Source organism: Capricornis sumatraensis, chromosome 14, assembly GCF_032405125.1.
Source record: "Capricornis sumatraensis isolate serow.1 chromosome 14, serow.2, whole genome shotgun sequence".
Classification (NCBI taxonomy): domain Eukaryota; kingdom Metazoa; phylum Chordata; class Mammalia; order Artiodactyla; family Bovidae; genus Capricornis; species Capricornis sumatraensis.
The window spans coordinates 47,615,958-47,637,876 of record NC_091082.1 but is presented as its reverse complement, the minus strand read 5'-3'; positions in this window follow the sequence as shown (position 1 = coordinate 47,637,876).

Sequence of the window (21,919 nt, the reverse complement as noted above, 5' to 3'; positions counted from 1 at the left end):
ATATTATGGTTAGTCTTTCTTCCTGTTAATTTGTGAAATCCTGAAAGGCAGAAATTGCCTCATTAATTTTCATGCCCACCCCCTCTCCACAACCACTCCTTTCCTAATCTATGCTGCTGCTAAGTCACTTCAGTAGTGTCCGACTCTGTGTGACCCCATAGACGGCAGCCCACCAGGCTCCCCCGTCCCTGGGACTCTCCAGGCAAGAACACTGGAGTGGGTTGCCATTTCCTTCTCCAACGCATGAAAGTGAAAAGTGAAAGTGAAGTCGCTCAGTCATGCCCGACTCTTAGCGACCCCATGGACTGCAGCCTACCAGTCTCCTCCGTCCATAGGATTTTCCAGGCAAGAGTACTGGAGTGGGGTGCCATTATAAGTATATTGTTAATATAATCATTGTTGAGTATGTTTTTAAAAGACTGTGAAGTAAACCTTGGTTTCTACTGCCATCTAGTGACCATAATGTAGAATTATGCCTGAAACCATTGCAATCTCTTAGGAGCCTAACATTCTAAATTCATCCCTGTTTCTCTTTCCAATATTTCCTATTCCTTCCTTTTTCTCCTTTCCTTCTTTTCTCCTTCACTTTTTATTCATTTATTCTTTCAATCAACACATACTCATTGATCATCTTCTAGCTGTCAGTCAAGGTGGAGCAAGCCCACTGCAGCCTGTATCTCGTATCGATTACAGAAAAACTGTGGGCAAACACACAAAAGCAACTACCTGGAAGAAGATTAGGGAGGAGAACCTAAACTTGAAAAATTCATATAGAGACAAGTTTCTTTGCTATTTTTCCTCTTTTGCCTTCCCACTTTGACCCAAGTGATTCCCACTGGGTTTTTTGTTTGTTTGTTTGTTTTGTTTCTCCTATTTTTCCTTCCAGGCCTGCACCAAGGGCAACCCAAATCATGAATCTGCAATGTAATCACCATTACTCCAGCACCAAAATCCCTGGGAGAAAAATCCATGTTTCTGGCCAAAGTAACTCAAATAAAGGGAAGCTTGTGATACAAAAAGAGTGGAGAAATGACTTCTATGTTTTTGCCTCTCTCTCTCCCCCTTTATTCTCACCACTTGGTACTGAGGGTTGCCCCAGTCATACATAATTATGGGATATAAGGTCACTAGAACTTCAAATAAACTTTTTTTCTAGTCAGATGATTGGGTAAGGAGCTTCTGGAAGCCAGAGAGTTTAGCGGATACACTGGAGAGAAAGAGTCAGAGATGGAGATCTCTGAATTTTGTGGATAAAGCCACATGTCCTGAATTCATCTCTGAGTGCCCATGCATAGGACAGAGTAAAAGCAGAAGGGCAAAGACCTTGAAAGGCTATGCAGAGAAAATGAAAAAAAAACTCACAGTCTAAATTTAAAGATTACCAAAAAATGAAAAGAAAAACCTTATGCAGAGGAGTTTAATAGGCCCAACTCTCAATATAAAATCCAAAATGTCTGGATACAATTGAAAAAAAAAATTTACTGACAAGCAAGAAACCAGGGAAATTTGACAACTTACAGGAAAATAAAAATCAATGGAAGTCAGTTATGAGATGATACAGATATTGGAATCAGACAAAATTTAGACCAGCTATAGTAACCAGACTCCAAGAAGCAAACACTCCTGAAATAAATGTAGAGATAGAAGCTCTCAATAAAGAGAAACTGGGGTGGGGGTGGGGGGGCTGTAAGAGGAAATTTTAGACCTGAAAAATATCTGAAATACAAAATTCACTAGGTGGTCTCAAGGGAGATTAAGACAAAAAAGGAAAGAGTCAGAAAATTAGTACAGATCAACAGAAACTATTCAAACCTGAAGAACAGAAAGGGAAAATACTGGTGGTGGAGGGCGGGGGGACAAGCCTATAGGAAAATATCGAAAGGTTTACATGTATGTCATTGGAATCACAGAAAAATGTGAAAAAGGGGAAAAGGATGGCTGAAAACTTTCCAGACTTTGTGAAGGAAATAAATTTATAACTTCAAAAGGCTCAGAAAACCCCAGATAGATAAAATTCAAAGAAAATTATACCTCCATATATTATAATAAATTTGCAGGAAATCAAGGATTTTTTTAAAGTTTTGAAAATAACCAGAGGAAAATGACACATTACAAAAAGAGGCAAAATTATTCAAATTACTGTGGATATCTTATCAGAAAACATGGAGACCAGAAGATAGTGACACAGTTTTCTTTTAAAGTAACTATAATGTAATAACTAGCAAACCAGAATTCTGTGTTTAGCTAACGAAATACCTGGCAAGGAAAAATATAGTGAAACTAGCGCATTTTAAGATGAAGGAAAACTAAGACAATTCATATTTAGCAAAACTGCTCTAAGAAAAACGCTAAAGGAACTTTTTCAGGCTAACTGAAAGTGATACAACATGGAGATTAAGAAAGAGCAATAATATAATAAACAACAATGATAGATATCTAGATAAATATCTTATTTCTTCCTCTTAGATTCATTAAAGTAGATGTGACTATTAAAAGCAAAAATTATAATATTGTCTGATGGGATTTGCAGTGCATATAAATGTAATACTTTGGTGTGTGTGCTCAGTTGCTCAGTTATGTCCAACTCTTTGTGATCCCAGAGACTATAACCCACCAGGTTCCTCTGTCCATGAGAGTCTCTAGGCAAGAATACTGGAGTGGTTTGCCATTTCCTTCTCCAGGGGATCTTCCCAACCCATGGATCAAATCTGCATCTCTTATGTCTCCTGCATTGACAGGTAGGTTCTTTACCACTAGCACCACCTGGGAGCCCAAATGTAATACACATGAAAAGTTTAATATGAAGGAAGCGGGGAAAATAAAGAAAACTACGTGATTAAAACTTCAACCCTTACTTGAAGTGGTAAAATACTAATTCTAAGTATACTGTGAAAGGTTAGACATGTATATTGGAAAGACCTAAAACAGCAACTTAAAAAAACAAAAAGACATAAAGCCAAGAGATAAAGTATATATTAAAAAAATAATAATAATCTAAAACATGGCAGAAAATGGTGAATACAGAAAAACCAGAGAAATGGTGAATAGGTAAAAAACAGAGAAAAGGAAAATCTAAAATAAATAGAGAGTACACCTAAATCCAACCATATCAACAATCCCATTCAAAGTAAGTGGTCTCCACATGTCAATTAGAAGACAAAGATTGTCAGATAGGGAAAACAAAAAATGCTCAGTTACATGTTTTCTACAAGAAACTCTATAAATATGATATAAAGGTTAAAGTAGAAGGATGGAGAATGATAAAACATGACATCACACAACTAAAGAAAGTGAGAATGACTATATTAATATCCAGGCAGATGTCAAAACAAGGAATATTACTAGGGAGAAAAAGGGGTCAGTATATCTAGAACACAAAACAATCCAGATATGTATACTGCAAACAACGGAGCTTCAAAATACATGAATCAAAAATGGCAAACTAAAAGGAAAAATACCCAAATCCACAATTATTCCTGGGGCCCTCAAAATACCTCCATAATCAGCAGAACAGTAAAAAATCAAGGATTAAGAAGACCTGAATATTATTGCTCAGTTTTACCTAATTAATATTCATAAAGTATTCCATCCAACAACAGAATATATATTTTTAAGTGTACATGGAACATTCACCAAGGTAGATTAGGGGTCAGCAAATTATGACCTACAAGCCAAATTCAATCTACCATCTGTTTTTATAAATAAAGTCTAATTGGAACACAGCTATGCCTATTTGTTTTCATTTATTCTGTGGCTGTTTCTGTGCCACAAAAGCAGAAATGAGTAGTTGAGGGATAAACTATATGGTCTTAAAAGTCAAAAATATTTGCTATCTGACACGCTACGAAATAAATTATTTACTTCTGTTCTGGACAATGCCCAAATAATAGTCAACTGAGAAGACTACTAGAGAGCACATCTGACCATAATGGAATTAAATTTAAAAATAATAAAGATATCTGAAAATTTCCCAATTTTTGGAATTTAAACCACATCCTTATAACTCATTCATTTGTCAAAGTGGAAGTCTCAAGAGAAAGTATAAAATATTTTAAACTACCCAAATATGAAAATATCACATATCAAATATTTCTGGGAAGGGGATGCAACTAAAGAATGTTTACAGGAAAAGTTATAAGTGGTATAAGTATTTATATTGAAAAATAAGAAAGGCCTCAAATTAATTCTAAGCTTCCATCTTAAGAAACTTGAAAAATAAGAGCAAATTAAATATAAATTGAAAAGAAAGAAATACAATTAAGAGCATAAAAAACACTGAAAATACAGAATAAAGAACATTTATAAAAACCAATTTTATCTAAAGATAAAAATAATTCATAACCTCTAGTCTAGCTGAGCTAGACCGATTGAGCTAGAAACAAAGAGAAAACACAAATTATCGATATCAAGAATGAAAGAATAGGCATTGCAGTAGATACTACCATCACTAAAAGGTGACTAAGGAAATACTCCAAACAACTTTAAGTGCTTCCATTCAACTTAAATAAAATGGAATGAATTCTTGAAAGGCAAACTACCAAAAATCACTCATGAGGAGATAAGTAAGCTGAATATTCTACTAAAGAAATGGAATACAAAGTTTAAAAAGTTTCAACAGAGAATAATACAGGCCAGGAGAAATATACTATAAACTCAACCAAGCATATGAGGGAGAAATACCAAATCTATATCATTTTTCAGAAAACAGAATAGGAAGGAACTACTTTCACATTCATTTTATGAACTCAGCGTTAGCCTGATACCAACACTAGACAAAGACATTACAAGAGAGTAAAATTATAAAACAACATCCTTCCTGAATATGGACACCAAAGTTAACAGATTTTATCAATTCCAGGAGCATATAAAAAGAATTATATACTATGAGCAAGAGAGGTTTATTACAGGAATGCAAAGATGTTTCAACTTTTGAAAATCACTCCAGTATAATTTATCATAACAGACTTAAAAGAAAAACTGTACAATCATCTCAATAGAAGCAGGAAAATATTTGACCGAACTCAACGTCCAGCATGTTAAAAACTCTCAACATCACTATCAAAAGAAAAAGAAAGCTTCATTAATCTGAAAAAGGCAGCTACAAAAAATATACTGCTAATGCTAATTTATGGAGAAATAATGACTGTTTACTCCTTGGAACAAAAGTTATGACCAACCTAGATAGCATATTCAAAAGCAGAGACATTACTTTGCTTAAAAAGGTCTGTCTAGTCAAGGCTATGGCTTTTCCAGTGGTCATGTATGGATGTGAGAGTTGGACTGTGAAGAAAGTTGAGCACTGAAGAATTGATGCTTTTGAACTATGGTGTTGGAGAAGACTCTTGAGAGTCCCCTGGACTGCAAGGAGATCCAACCAGTCCATCCTAAAGGAGATTAGTCCTGGGTGTTCATTGGAAAGACTGATGTTGAAGCTGAAACTCCAATACTTAGACCACCTGAGGCAAAGAGCTGACTCATTGAAAAAGACCCTGATCCTGGGAAAGATTGAGGGCAGGAGGAGGAGACGACAGAGGATGAGATGGTTGGATGGCATCACCGACACAATGGACATGGGTGGACTCCAGGAGTTGGTGATGGACAGGGAGGCCTGGCATGCTGCAGTTCATGGGATTGCAAAGTGTTGAACACGACTGAGCAACTGAACTGACTGACTGAACTGATCCAGAAAAATGAAACATCATAACCATATATAATACAAGAAAGATATAACTCAAGAAAGATCAAAGACTTAAATGCATAACATAAAACCATAAAGTTCCTGAAACTGAAAGTGTTAGTCACCTAGTCATGTCTGACTCTTTGTGATCCCGTGGACTTTAGCCCACTAGTCTCCTCTGTCCATAGAATTCTCCAGGCAAGAATACTGGAGTGGGTTGCTACTTCCTTCTGTAGGGGATCTTCCCAAGCTGGGATTGAACTCGAGTCTCCCACACTGCAGGCAGACTTACTGACTGAGCCACAAGGGAAGACATAAATGAAAGTGGAAGTCGTTCAGTTGTGGCTGACTCTTTGCGACCCCATGGACTATAGTGCATGGAATTCTCTAGGCCAGAATACTAGAGTGGGTAGTCTTCCCCTTCTCCAGGGGAATCTTCCCAACCCAGGGATCAAACCCAGGTCTCCTGGTTTACAAGCAGATTCTTTACCAGCTGAGCAACCAGGCAAGCCCAAAAAAGCTCCTAGAAGAAAATTAAGGAGAAAATCTTTGTGGCCTTAGGTTAGGTAAAGAATTCCTAGATATGGCAACAAAAGCATGACCAAAAAAGAAGAAAATCGGTAAACTGAATTTCACCATAATTAAAAACATGTGCTCTGCAAAAGACACTTAAGCAAATAAAAAGACAATCTAATTAAATCATTGTGATACACCACATAACAAAGAATAAAAACCGTATGACCATCTCAGTAGACACAGAAAAAGCTGAGTTCAAATTCAATACCCATTTATGATTAAAAAAAAAAAAAGAGAGACCCTCCTGAAAGTGGGCATAGAGGGAACCTGTGCTGTGCTGTGCTTAGCTGCTCAGTCATGTCCAGCTCTTTGCGACCTCATGGATTGTAGCCCTCCAGGCTCCTTGGTCCATGGGATTCTCCAGGCAAGACTACTGGAGTGGGTTGCCATGCCCTCCTCCAGGGGATCTTCCCAATCCAGGGATCAAAGCCAGGCCTCCCACATTGCAGGTGGATTCTTTACTGTCTGAGCCACCAGGGAAGCCCATAGATGGCATCTACTTCAACATAATAAAGGCCATATATGACAAACCCACAGCCAACATCATACTCGACCATCAAAAGCTTATTCCTCTAAGATCAGGAATAAGACAAGGATGCCTACTCTTAGCGCTTTTATTCAACATAGGTTTAGAATTCTATGGCAAAACAGAGGGAAAAAGGAATACTAACTGGAAAAGAAGTTAAACTGTCACTGTCTGCAGATGTGGTTTAGTCACTGAGTCGTGTCTGACACTTGCGACCCCATGGACTGTAGCCTGCCAGGCTCCTCTGTCCATGGATTCTCCAGGCAAGAATACTGGAGTGGGTTGCCATTTCCTTCTCCAGGACATCTTCCCGACCCAGGAATAGAACTTGGGTCGCCTGCATTGCAGGCAGATTCTTTACCAACTGAGCTACAAGGGAAGATTATTTGCAGATGACATGATACTATACATAGAAAATCCTAAAGATGCTACCAGATAACTTAAGAGTTCATCAATGAATTTGGTAAAGTTGCAGGATATGAAATTACAATACACAGAAATCGCTTGCATTTCTCTATATTAACAATGAAATATCAGAATGAGAAATTAAAGAAACAGTCCCATTTTCCATCACATGAAAAAGAATAAAATACCTAGGAATAAATCTACCTAAGGAGGCAAAACACTCATACACCAAAAACTATGAGGCTGATGAAAGAAACTGAAGATGACACAAAGAGTTGGAAAAATATGCCACGTTCTAGAATTGGAAGATCAGTATTGTCAGAATCACTATACTACCCCACAATCTCCAGATTCAGTGCAATCCTTATCAAACTGCCAGTGACATTTTTCACAAATCTAGGGAAAAAATCTTAAAATTTGTGTGGAAACACAAAAGATCCTGAGTAGCCAAAGTAATCTTAAGAAAGAAAAACGGAGCTTGAGGAAATCAGACTCCCTAACTTCAGTCTGTACTACAGTCATCAAGACAGTATGTTACTGACACAAAAGCAGAAATATAGATCAATGGAATAGGATTGAAATTCCAGAGATAAACTCACCCACCTATGTTCACCTAATCTATGGCAAAGGAGGCAAGAATACACAATGGAGAGAAGACAGTCTCTTCAATAAGTGGAGAAAACTAGATAGTTACATGTGAAAGAATGAAATCAGAATACTTCCTAACACCATACACAAAAATAAACTCAAAAATTGATTAAAGACCTAAATGTAACACTTGATACTATAAAACTCTTAGAGGAAAACATAGGCAGAATCCTCTGACATAAGTTGCAGCAAGATTTTTTGAGCCACCAGAGAATAATGAAAATAAAAACAAAAATAAACAACTGGGATCAAACTAAACTTAGAAAGGTTTTATACAGCAAATAAAACCATAATCAGAAATAATAACACCCAGAATGGGAGAAAATATTTGCATACAAAGTGACCAACAAGGAATTAACCTCCAAAATATACAAACAGCTCATTCACCTCAATTTAAAAAGCAGTTCCAAAACAGGCAGATCTTAATAGACCTTTCTCTAAAGAAGACATGGCCGATGGCCATGAAGCACATGAAAAGATGCTCAACGTCACTGATTATTAGAGAAATACAAATCAATACTACAATGAGGTATCATCTCACATCAGTTAAAATGGCCGTTATCACAAAATCTGCAAACAATGAATGCTGGTGAGGGAATGGAAAAAAAGAAATCCTCCTACACTGTTAATGGGAATGAAATTGGTACAGCCACTATGGAGAACAGTATGGAGGTTCCTTAAAAAACTAAAAATAGAGCTAGCATATGACCTAGCGATCCCATCCCTGGGCTGATACCCAGAGAAAACCATAATTTGAAAAGATACATACACCTCAGTGTTCATTGCAGCACTATTTACAATAGCCAGGACATGAAAGTAACTTAAATGTCCATCAACAACAGAATGGATAAAGAAGATGTGGTCCGTATATACAGTGGAATATTATTCAGCCATAAAAAAGAATGAAATGTCATTTGCAGCATCGTAGATGGACCTAGAGATCGTTATACTGAGTGAAGTAAGTCAGATAGATAAGTACAAATATCAAGATATCATTTTTACGTGGAATCTTAAAAAAAATGATACAAATGAACCTATTCACAAAACAGAAATAGAGACACAGATGTGGAAAACAAGCATGGTTACCAGGAGGAAAGGGGGAGGATAGATAGGGAGATTGGGATTGACATAAACACACCACTAAATATAAAATAGATAATAAGGGCCTATTGCATAGCACAGGGAACTCTATTCAGTACTCTCTAATGACCTACATGGGAAAGGAATCTAAAGAAGAGTGGATATATGTATAACTGATTCACTTAGCCATGCACCTGAAACACAATATTATAAAACAACTATTCTCCAATAACATTTCAAAAAAAAACAGCCTACTGACTTTACCTCCCCCTCCCAAAATAAAAACAAGTTCACACTAAAACCTATTTGCAAATATTTATAGCAGCTTTAGTAACAATCACTAAAAACTAGGAAAAAGCAAATGTCTTTCAACAGGTGACTGGATAAACAGACCGTCATACATCAATAAAATAAAATACCATTCTACAACAAAAAGTATGTATTTTACTGATACACACAACAACATAAATAAATCTCTAAAAAATGATTGATGCTAAGTGGGGGGAAAAAAGCCAGACTGAAAAGGCTACATATTGTCTGATTCCATTTCTTTGATTTTCTGGAAAAGTTGAAACTATAGGAACAGAGAACACAGTGGTTGCTAGGGGCTGACGATGAAGAATTGATACATGAGCTATATAAGGAACTGGTGGGTGATGAAACCATTCTGTATCTTGGTTGTATTGGTAATGATATGACTGCATGCATTTGTGAAAACTCAGAAATATATACTAAATAGAATGAATATTAATACATGCACATATAAATAAAATAGGAGAAAAGTAAGTGGATACAACTATCTTTGAGTGTCTTCAATATTAGAAAGAAACATCACTGGGATTTGAATGATCTTTATGAAATAAAATGAGCTGGTTGAACACATTGTCTTTAAAGTCCATTTTAGTTCTGAAATTCAATTATTTCAATGTCTGAATTCTGAAATCCACTTATTCTATAATTTGATACTGTATAGATACCTCCTCACCATGCAGGAGGACAAATAAAGGAGAGCAATTTTATTTTCAGTGATAATGACAGTGAAGATGACATATTCTCTCTTAGGTCCAAGTCTTTATTATTCAGAGCAGCATAGAACCTGCACAATCACATGCTAAATATGGGATCGAGCAAGATACTCCTCCACATTTTTAGGGCTCTCTGTAGAGTTTTTCCAATACCTTTTATTTAAGAATTTGATTCCTTTATCTAAATAAATATAATTTAGAAAAGCTCTCTTTTTCCTGGGTAAGCATTATGTTAGTCTTAGATTCCTATATAATATATTTGAAATACTGGTGTAGAGATAAATTAGACCAAACATAGCTTTTACTAATCCTTGACAAGTTAACTTCAATAAGAACTCAGTAATAAGGTACAAGAAAGCATTTAATCTACTTATAAGCCACTTTATTATTTTATTTAAGATATTTACGCAGTTTTGACATTAATATTCAGAGGATATACTGAAGAGTTCTCAGAAGGAAGTTTACCTAACTGTGTAAGTGAGCTGTGAACCAAAAAGAACTTTCAGAGACTCAGAATAATGCCAATCCTAATGATTATCTAGTTCAAACACTTCAATTCACAGACCAGAAAACTAGATACCAGGGAAGGAAAATGACTGGTTTGTCAAGCGTATATGCTTACACACTGATGGAGCCAGAACTTTAGAAATCAAACCAGACAGACCAGCACTTGCAAATTTTAACAGCTCAGCATAGAAATCTCAAGATAGCTTCAATTAAATTGACCGAGGCACTTTGAAATTATTAGTCTTAAATTTTTGGTTTTAGAGTCAAATCACCAACAATATTTAATAACTGCCCTTTTTCATAGTCATAAAAATAAATCAGACAAAAATCACTCAGAACATTAATGATCACATTAAAATGATCAAAAATAAGATTTTGTGTGAACTTATTTCACTTTCACTCTTGTTTCATCCATTTACCACAAATTTTCATCTGGTAATCTAGCAGGTAATTAAAGTCATATATGCAATTTTGTACTCTTTAATTTCAGTGCCCCTTCAACTTCTCTGAACTGCCTCAGTCATATGATGGAGATAATAATTCCTACATACTGAGGTCAGAGATTAATAGCCTCAGTTGTATTCATGCTGAAGGTCAGTTCTTATCTGAATATATCTGTAGAATCTACCAAATAGCCTCAAGTACAAAGGAAGGAAGTTATTCAAACACAGAATGACTCCTTGTGCCTGGTCCAAGGGCAGGGTTGAAGAGACAGTACCAAGCGTCTGCCAGTAGGCTGACAGGTCACGCCAGAGTCTTTGAGGCAAGGCTCTAATAAAGAGAAGGTTAAAAAGTGAATCATTTCCCCCAGTCCCTGCTATTACATTGAGAGTATAGATGATTCCAATTTGAAACCCAATAGAACAAAACAAGGATAAAAGGGACTTTCATAATCCTTTTTAAAAGCTGCTTATAATTTCATCATGTGAAAATTATACAATATAAATAAAAGATGTGCTGTAGTTTCTCTCATTTCCAACACCCTTTTAGCCTGCCTCTATCCCTACTTGTTCCAAGTTCATTTCTTGAGGAAACTGTGATTAACAGCTTGTTGTATAACTTTAGACACACACACAGTTTTGTATCGAGGTCATGCTATGCTGTTGAACTGAAATTGCCAAAAACATATCATAGTCATGTTTCCAGGTCAGTATTTATTCTTAATAGTTCCTAGTATTTCACAATTTTTTCAGCCATTCATCTATTGATAGATACGTGGGTCATTTCCAATTTCTTAATGAAAGGTTCTGGCTAAGGAGGAGGTTCCTAAAGGCTCCTAACAAGGTTCTAGCTCAGGAAGAATTAGAGAAGCCCCTTCCTGAAAGAGGGTTTTTGAAATCACACACAAAATACTCATTTCATGGTACTGGAGGGATTCAATGGTAAGGAGGGATTCAAGGAAGGCTGAAATTATAGTCAAACCAAATCTAACTCTACCTCAAGCTTTGTTGTGAGTAATAAGATTACACATATGAAGCATTAGAAGTTCAGTAAACATCAGTTTCCTTCCTACAATTCTTTAAGTGCCTGTGTATGACAGCCCACTGTGCGGATAAATTCTTGAGTTTGAGGCTGGAGGGGATTGAAACATCCCGGTGCCATCCTGGAAACCAGTGATCACCGACAGATAACAAGTGTCCCGAGGTAAGTGCCTTCTTTCCACACAACCTCAGGGTGATGATCTTGCCATCCTGCAGAGTTCTCCAACATGCCCAACAGAGATGGACAAAGGTAGCCTTTGTCTCAAGTCTGTTTCTCAAGAGTGCCGTCTTTTTTAAAAGTATATTTCAAAAACAGGTTTTATTTACTCATAAAAATTAAAAAAAAATTAGAGTATAGCTGATTTACAATGTTGTGTTGTTTTCAGGTGTACAGCAATCAGATATATATATAATGGCAACCCACTCCAGTGTTCTTGCCTGGAGAATCCCAGGGACGGCGGAGCCTGGTGGGCTGCTGTCTATGGGGTCGCATAGAGTTGGACACGACTGAAGAGACTTCGCAGCAGCAGCAGCAGCATAGATATATCCACCCTTTGGAAAGATTCTTTTCTCCTATAGGCCATTGTTGGTCAGTCACTAAGTCATTTCCAACTTTTGCAACCCTGTGGACATTAGCCTGCCAGGCTCCTCTGCCCTGGGATTTCCCAGGCAAGAATACTGGAGTGAGTTTCTATTTCCCTCTCTGGGGGATCTTCCCAGCCCAGGGATTGAACCCATGTCTCCTGCTTTGGCAGGGGGAATCTTTACCCCTGAGACACCAGAAAAGCCCTATAGACCATTACAGAGAATTGAGTAGAGTTCCTTATGCTATACAGCCGATTCTTCTTAGTTATCCACTTTATATATAGTATTAATAGTGTGTATATGTCAAGGATTTCCATTTTGATGCCCCAAGCACCACAGTCTCTTTATATTTGTTACCCAAGGGACCTTGGGCCACCATACCAGGAGGATTCCTAGGAACTTTGCCTGTTAGTTTAGAGCTCTGAAAATGATCATTGCTGTATATATACACACATGAGAAGTTTTTCTATAGAGAATAAATTGTCTCTAAATGTTTCCCCAAAAATGTATCGATATGTTGCTTATATGTTTATGATATCTCTCATCTCATTTAGTATGATTGGTTTCTTTCCCATTTCCTACATTAGACTATAAAATCCTTACTGGCAGAGACCTTCCGTACTCTTTACTCCTGAACTGCAAGGGACTTTAATGGAACCTACCGAACTGGGTATCTGAAAGAACATGGGGTAGAGAATCAGATCTGGGTGTTACTCCCAACCCTGTTAATAGCTTGCATCTGATCTCAGAAAAGTCTCACCCCCTGTCTGGATCTCAGTTTTCCTCATCTTTAAAACATCTTTACAGGAAAGGAACGGAATGGATCAAATGTCCTTTACAGTCCCTTCAAGCTCTAACATTTGATACTCACAACTGGTATCTGTCACCAGGAATCATGATAGCAAAACAGAAAAATGCTTACTACCTTAATATAGATCGTCACTACGATGTTCATTTTAGTTAGTAAAAATGAGTTTCATTGAACTTATCTTATTTGTACTTGTATATTTCCTAAATTCACATCAGCTACACAGAGATTGTTCCTCAGAGCGGGCTTTGCAACGGGTACAACTTCTCAGTTGACTTCCATTATTTTCTTTTTCAAATGGTGCCTTTTCTTGACCTTCCCCTTAATTCCAGCTGTTTCTACACTCTTACCTTGCCTAGTTATTCTACAATCACTTCAGAGTATTAGAAATGTCACTAAGATTAAGTACACTAAGGACTACTAGCAGTACTTTTCAATAATAATTGAGATAATAAATATTTATATAATGCTTTAAACTTAATCACAGTCTTTCACACATATCTCACTTGAATCTTAGAAGAAGTATGTTAGAGGGATATAGTAGATAATACTACTTTCTTGATTTTACTGCCTAAAACCCTCAGCTAGAGAGACTGGATAAATCACCCAAGTTGCCAAGCTAATAACAAGTGTCACTGCAGCAAGTAGTAGTAGTGTTGGTCGTTCAGTTGTGTCTGACTCTTTGCGACCCCAGCCCGCCAGGCTCCTCCTTCCATGGGATTTTCCAGGCAAGAATACTGCAGTGGGTTGCCATTTCCTTCTCCAGGGGATCTTCCCAAGGATTGAACCTGGGTCTCCCGCATTGCAGGCAGACCCTTTACTGTCTGCGCCACCAGGGAAGCCAACAATGAGTTACTCCTTCCCTATCAGTGGCAGTTAAACCGAGTTGGATCGTCAAAGAAAATTCACAGGACCCAAATGACAAAGCTTAAGCAGACAAAAGACACAGTAGCAGCACAGTCAGTACAATCAGGCTCTCACAGAGAGGGGCCTGGGGAGGCCAGGTGCAGGCTCTCACTGCCCTCGCTCTCTCAGGCTGTGGCCGGATGAACTTTCCCTCTGTTCAAATGCACAGAACAATTATGAAAAACCTCAGTTGAGACTATTATCATTTTGCTAATCACTTGGACATAATCCTGCTATGTACTAGCTCAACATCAGAGCCAGAATTCTGAAGAGCTCAGTAAAACTAGGTACAAATACACACACACACACACACTTTGCTCCAGATTACATGCATTAAATGTGTACAGTTTTTAATGTCAATCATATCTCAATAAAATGGTTTAAAAAAAATTTTTTTAAAAACTAATGCCACTATCAAGCTTAAGCAGTACCTACAGCTGCCACTAGGCAGTACCAGCAAGCCAAACACGTATGCAAGGGGAGAAACAAAATGAAAAGAAACAAGAAAAAAAAAAAGGATGAATGGATACAAACAAAATTAGTTAAGTATTTCCTAATTATTTATAAGAGCCATATATGAGAGAATCAGTTTGGTAGGGGAGGAGGAAATATGTGTCCTCTGATTTCACATTATAATATATCCCCACACATCCTCCTAATTTAAACCTTTAAAGCTCTCAATTCAATGTCTCAATATCCTTGAAGGAGAAATATCACATATGCAGTCATCAGGCAAATGATAGACATTAAAAATGAGAGCAGATGAAATCACCAATATACATTTCTAAATACAAGTCACTGTTCTATTGATTCTACCACCGTACAAACTTTAACTTGGCCCTCACTCCAGCTCTATCACATTTCTGTAAGTCAAGCTTGAAAAGCAGATATTATTTACCACTCCTTCCCTTGTTTAGTGAAGGAGGTTGAGGCTCAAAGAATGAGGTTGCCCACAATCACAGCACTAGCAGAGCTGGAATTCAAATCCTGGTCTAACTTCAAAGACTTTTCTCTTTAAACCATAAAACTGGGAGACAGGGTTCCTGAATCATTAGTAAATTTATGTAAGATTTCCTTGGAGAAGGAGGAAAGAATTATAAATATAAACAGTTATGTTTATCTATTCCTTTGAATGGTCAGGAACCCTGCTAACACATTTAAAACCACCACCTAGGGAACTGTTGGTTGCCTTCTGGCATCACTTTTCTCCCCCTTTTCCTGGAACAAGATTCATATTTTTGTTTGAGGAACTGCCTCTGCTGAAGTCTTCACATGGTGGTTACTGCGGGTTTGACACCACCCTCAGCTCTGGAAGTGACCCTTATGTCTATCATCCCACCCCTTTTGCCCAGTGATTGTTCAGAGTGTACCCATGAGCTAACTCTGGCCTTTGAGACATAGGAGACATTTGCTGAGGGCTTCTTGGAAAGAAGGTTCTTCCTCCTTCCATGGGAATTACCAGAAGAGAACTCTCTTCCTTTAGACAGTGGGATATGAGGGTGTAAGGTCTAGAACTGCCATGACCTGTGTTGCTTCCCTGAAGTAGGAGAGTCTGAGGGCATAACTGATGCAAGAAGGAAGACACAGCAAGAGACTTGTGTGAAACGCAGCCTGAGGCCCAATGAAATTGTGAGCAGCTGGATCAAACCACACCTGAAGCTAAGCCTACTTCAAAACTTAATTTCCCCTAAACTATCTTGAGTTTTCTATTATTCACAATCAAAGGCATCTTAACTGATTCATATAAGCACTAGCATTTATCCCTGGTTTAAGAAAAAGAAAATGAGGACTTAAAAATATTGCCCAATATTATACAATCTGTAAGAAAATTTGAGCTTTCTGGCCCCCAAGCCCTGGGCCGGGGACAGGGGGTGGGGGGTATGCAGGGAGTTCCCCAATGGCTCAGCAGGTAAAGAATCCTGCAACACAAGAGACATGGGTTCAATCCCTGAGCCGGGAAGATCCCCTGGAGAAGGAAATAGCAACCCACTCCAGGATTCTTGCCTGGAAAACCCGATGGGCAGAGGAGTTTGGTGGGCTACAGTCCAAAGGGTCACAAAGGGTCAAACATGACTAAGCATGCAGGGAAGGCATGGCCCCCAAGCCTTAAGCTATTGATTACAAATTACAACTTTCACATGCCAACATCCCAAAGAAGGGAAATACCTCCTTTGCTTTGGCTTTAGCTAGGAGCTGCTGTTTAGCCCTTCTGTTTTATTTTCACATTTTCTATGGAACTCTTTAAAGAGCCTCTTCTGATCACATATTCACCAGACTAAGATGTTACTAGATTGATGATGTGAACTCCCAGGTGCAAATAAAATTGTTCTATTTGATTTCAAAAGTGAACTATTAGAATGACTTCGGGCCCAGGAATCAATTATGTGTCTTCACTATGGATTTCTGATGGTCTCCAATGCTTAGACACGGTCATTTCTGGATCTCTGGTGACGAACAGAGTATTTGTCTTGCCGTTGACACTGCCAGGCAAAGCAGAGCCAAAGGAAACGTGACAGTGGCTGTGTAAACGTATGGCTCACAGCAAACTTCCCAAGAGGGTAAGAGGGTGATCACAAACAAACCCACAGCATTATTGAAACACCTGCATGATACCAGTTTAGAACTCCTGTCTCCACTCACATTCTAAGATTCCCAAATGTCCCCACCCTCAACTATGCTTAAATTGCTTTCTGTCCACTTAACCAAACATATAAAGTTACCCTTTGTGACAGTACAAAACAAGAAAAGCCTACAGCAGGGAAGTTCATCAAAACACCTTCCAGTGGGATCCAGCAGAAAGACTTTTTAGAAGTATCTTCTCACAAAGTAAAATAACAATAAGAGGTCACATACACCTCTTGGAAGCTAAACTCTTTATTCTCTGTGGTGGAAATATTGTCGCACTTTTTCAAACTTGTTATTCAAGTTTTTTTTTTTTTTTCAGTATCAATCTGACATTTTCTTTCTTTAAACATCTCCACCTCCATAGCTCCCTCCCTGTACATGGCCTCCGCAGTTAATAGAATTTGAAAGGTATACCCCAACAACTGGGCTTTTGATGTGGGTTTTGCTGCATGGTTTTCTTATTGACTGTTCAAAATAATTTCAGCAATTGTTTTCGATCATGATATTCGGTTTTCTGTTTGTACTTCAGAATTGGTCTCCCCAGAGAGTGGCAAAACAAGATGAGTCTGTGCACTTTTCCACCCACATGACAGCCAGTCACAGGGAGAGAGAAGAGGGGGCGAGGATAGGAAACCCTGCAGAGGCATGAGTGGAGGAAGATGCAAGATAAGGCTCTCGATGACACCAACACAGCTTCTCCAGGAGGGAGAGAAATAATACCTCTTAGAGGTTTTCATATGTCTCTATAGAGCAAAAGTCTACAGATTAGTAACTGAACCCTCGCTTGTCGTTCAACTACTAACTGGTGTCTGACTCTTTGCAGCCCCATGGACTGCAGCATGCCATGCTTCCTTGCCCTTCACTATCTCCCAGAGCTTACTCAAGCTCATGTCCTTCAAGTCAATGATGCTATCCCACCATCTCATCTTCTATTGCCCCCTTCTCCTCCTGCCCTCAATCTTTCCCATCACCAGGGCCTTTCCCAGTGAGTCGACTCTTTGCATCAGGTGGCCAAAGTATTGGAGCTTCAGCTTCAGCATCAATCCTTCCAATGAATATTCAGAGTTGATTTCCTTTAGGATTGACTGCTTTGATCTTACTGTCCAAGGAACTCTTAAGTCTTCTCCAGCACCACAGTTTAAAAGCATCAACTTTCACATCCATACATGACTACTAGAAAAAACATAGCTTTCCTACTGAGTGATAATCTATAAGAGCAGTTATTACAGTCTACTAAGTTCAACTGTTGAATTATGGACAAGTCAGTTGACTTTGTTACTTTCATGACAAACACTGGATTGAGAACATGTCTGCCACATGACCATCAGCACTGCTCTGATTCCACCTTTTTCCAGAGTCCTTCTCTGCTGAAGGAGCAACTGGATTACATTTTAGACCCACTGGCCAGGTGTCTCACTGAAGGCACATAGAGGAGTCCATAAGGAGAGGTCACTGCTGAGCCCCTAAGCCCCTAGATGAGCTGTGGTTCATGGACACAGATCTCAAGCAGAAGAGCAAGATAAGTGTAGACTCCTTCTTAGAATCAGTGTCAATGCTATGAGCAACTTTGAAAGTCACTTAGTACAAAACCCATATTTTCAAGCTAAAGAAATGAAGACCCAGAGGTTAAAGTTACATGCATAAAATATAATCTGAAGGTTTGGAAGAGAACTTAAGGTCTACTGATCAAACCTTCCTTGCTGAAGTTTATTCTATAACTCTTAATTGCTATCCTGTTTGTGCTTGTATACCCTCAGTGTTGAGAGCTTATTACACCTCAAAGCAAAATGTTCTGTACATGGAGAATTGGTTAAAAAAAATTCTTCCTTGGACTTTCCTGGTGGTACAGTGGATAAGAATCTGCCTGCCAATGCAGGGGACACAGATTTGGTCCCTGATCTGGGAAGATTCCACATGCTGTGGGGCAACTAATCCCATGTGCCACAGCTACTGAGCCTGTGTTCTTAGGCCCCGTGAACCACAACTACTGAGACTGTGTGCTGCAACTACTGAAGCTTGTGTGCCCTAGAGCCTGTGCTCAGCGACAAAAGAGGCCACCACAACGAGAAGCCCTCACACCCCAACGATGAGCGGCCTCCCAGTCACAATTAGAGAAAGCCCATGCAAAGCAATGAAGACCCAGCAGAGCCAAAAATAAATAAATCTTTAAAAAAAACACACACACAAAACCTCTTCCTTACACTGAAGAGAAATCTGACTCCTTGCAACTCTTCCCCACCTCCCCACCCACAGCAAGGCCCCATGGGCCTTAGTTTTTTGTCTGGAGTCACATAAGGAGCAAAATTAAACCTTCTTACATCACAGTCCTTTAGTTACTTGAAGATGCCTATGATGTCTATTAACTCTTCTCCAGGATATACACCCTAGTTCTTTTAAACTCTCTGCTTAAGGGTTCCAAATGTCATCATGTCTCCTGAACATTTTACACTGGACATGCCAGGACACTCCCACAGGGGACTTACTGAAATAAATGTGAGCTCCAAGTACAATATAGTACAGAAAGGAGAAGATCACTTCCCTTGTTCTGGTCAACAGAGCAGTCCCTGGGACCACATTTAGGTCAGCAATATACAAATGCTCTTTCTAACTTCCCTCTACAGCCTTCTCCCTAAAAAGGGTACAATATCTAAATGTTATCATCCCCTGAACTAAAATCCAGCTGTCCTTAGTAAGTTTTCAATTCTAGACCAACTAAATCCAGATCAGCAGAGCAGAAATGGCAGTCTATGATGATTATAAGAAAAAGGGGGAAGCCAGTCAACAGCCAGTTAAGACAGACTCTTGTCAGTTTTGCATGGTTAAAAATTGCTCCTATTAGGCAATTGATAAATGAAGGAATTTATCAAAGAAACCTTGGGTATCGTGAAATAAAAGTAGCAGCTAGGAGTGATAAGACCAACTTCTATTAAAATATGAACCCATGCCCATCTATACTGCATTATTGAGGCAGAAGTCTGTGTAAGAGGATGGGTGTTGGTAGGCTTCTTGAAGTCTCTTCCAGCCAGTTTACAAATGTTAAATCACTAAGTCACACCTCAAGACACTATACTTTGAAGTGATGCTAGAACATTCAGTTCAGTTCAGTTCAGTCGCTCAGTCGTGTTCGAGTCTTTGCGACCCCATGAATTTGCAGCACACCAGGCCTCCCTGTCCATCACCAACTCCCTGGAGTTCACCCAAACTCATGTCCATCGAGTCGGCGATGCCATCCAACCATCTCATCCTCTGCTGTCCCCTTCTCCTCCTGCCCTCAATCCCTCCCACCATCAAAGTCTTTTCCAATGAGTCAACTCTTTGCATGAGGTGGCCAAAGTACTGGAGTTTCAGCTTTAGCATCATTCCTTCCAAAGAAATCCCAGGGCTGATCTCCTTCAGAATGGACTGGTTGGATCTCCTTGCAGTCCAAAGGACTCTCAAGAGTCTTCTCCAACACCACAGTTCAAAAGCATCAATTCTTCAGCACTCAGCTTTCTTCCCCATCCAACTCTCACATCCATACATGACCACTGGAAAAACCATAGCCTTGACTAAATGGACCTTTGTTGGCAAAGGAATGTCTCTGCTTTTGAATATACTATCTAGGTTGGTCATAACTTTCCTTCCAAGGAGTAAGTGTCTTTTAATTTCATGGCTGTAGTCACCATCTGCAGTGATTTTGGAGTCCAAGAAAATAAAGTCTGACCCTGTTTCCACTGTTTCCCCATCTATTTGCCATGGAGTGATGGGACCAGATGCCATGATCTTCGTTTTCTGAATGTTGAGCTTTAAGCCAACATTTTCACTCTTCTCTTTCACTTTCATCAAGAGGCTTTTTAGTTCCTCTTCACTTTCTGCCATAAGGGTGGTGTCAACTGCATTTCTGAGGTTATTGATATTTCTCCCAGCAATCTTGATTCCAGCTTGTGTTTCTTCCAGCCCAGCGTTTCTCATGATGTACACTGCATATAAGTTAAATAAGCAGGGTGATAATATACAGCCTTGACGTACTCCTTTTCCTATTTGGAACCAGTCTGTTGTTCCATGTCCAGTTCTAACTGTTGCTTCCTGACCTGCATACAGATTTCTCAAGAGGCAGGTCAGGTGATCTGGTATTCCCAACTCTTTCAGAATTTTCCACAGTTTATTGTGATCCACACAGTCAAAGGCTTTGGCATAGTCAATAAAGCAGAAGTAGGTGTTTCTCTGGAACTCTCTTGCTTTTTTGATGATCCAGCGGATGTTGGCAATTTGACTTCTGTTTCCTCTTTTCTAAATCCAGCTTGAATATCTGGAAGTTCATGGTTCACAAACTGTTGAAGCCTGGCTTGGAGAATTTTGAGCATTACTTTGCTAGCGTGTGAGATGAGTGCAATTGTGTGGTAGTTTGAGCATTCTTTGGCATTGCCTTTCTTTGGGACTGGAATGAAGACTGACCTTTTCCAGTCCTGTGGCCACTGCTGAGTTGACCCAAATTTACAGAATAATGTGAAATTGACTAATTCTTAGGACAAAGAGTCTTACTTATAAAAACATGACAGCAGGCCATTCAGATGATTGGAAGAAAGAGTATCATTCCGAAGCAGATGATTTCTCCAGGACATAGGCTACTTAGGCCTCATCCCCTTAAATCCCAATTGTCCCAAGAAAATGGTCAGTGTCTGAGTTAAATGCTCTATTGGGAGTTTTTCTGTTGAAGTGTCAAACGAAATGACCTTCATGTGACAAATTCATACCATAAAAGATAACCTGAATGGTGGTGAAAAAATTCAGCCCTGTGTGTTTTTAAATGCTCACTTTGTAGGTAAAAGGAAGACCAATGAGGAACTCTAAAGTCATCATTATTTTCACTTCAAAAATAAAAGTTTCAAAGTCTACCATTGTTTTTTTTTAATTTTTTATTTCATTTATTTCTAGGGGGAGGTTTGTAGTTTACTTCTAGCCCATGAATTTCATTGTATGTTCAAGTAGAGTCATATCTATTATGTTTTACTTTCATATTTAAGGAAGTTTCATTTCTGATCATGGTATATAGAATGACTAGAGAGATGACTGAATAGGGAAGGATATTCA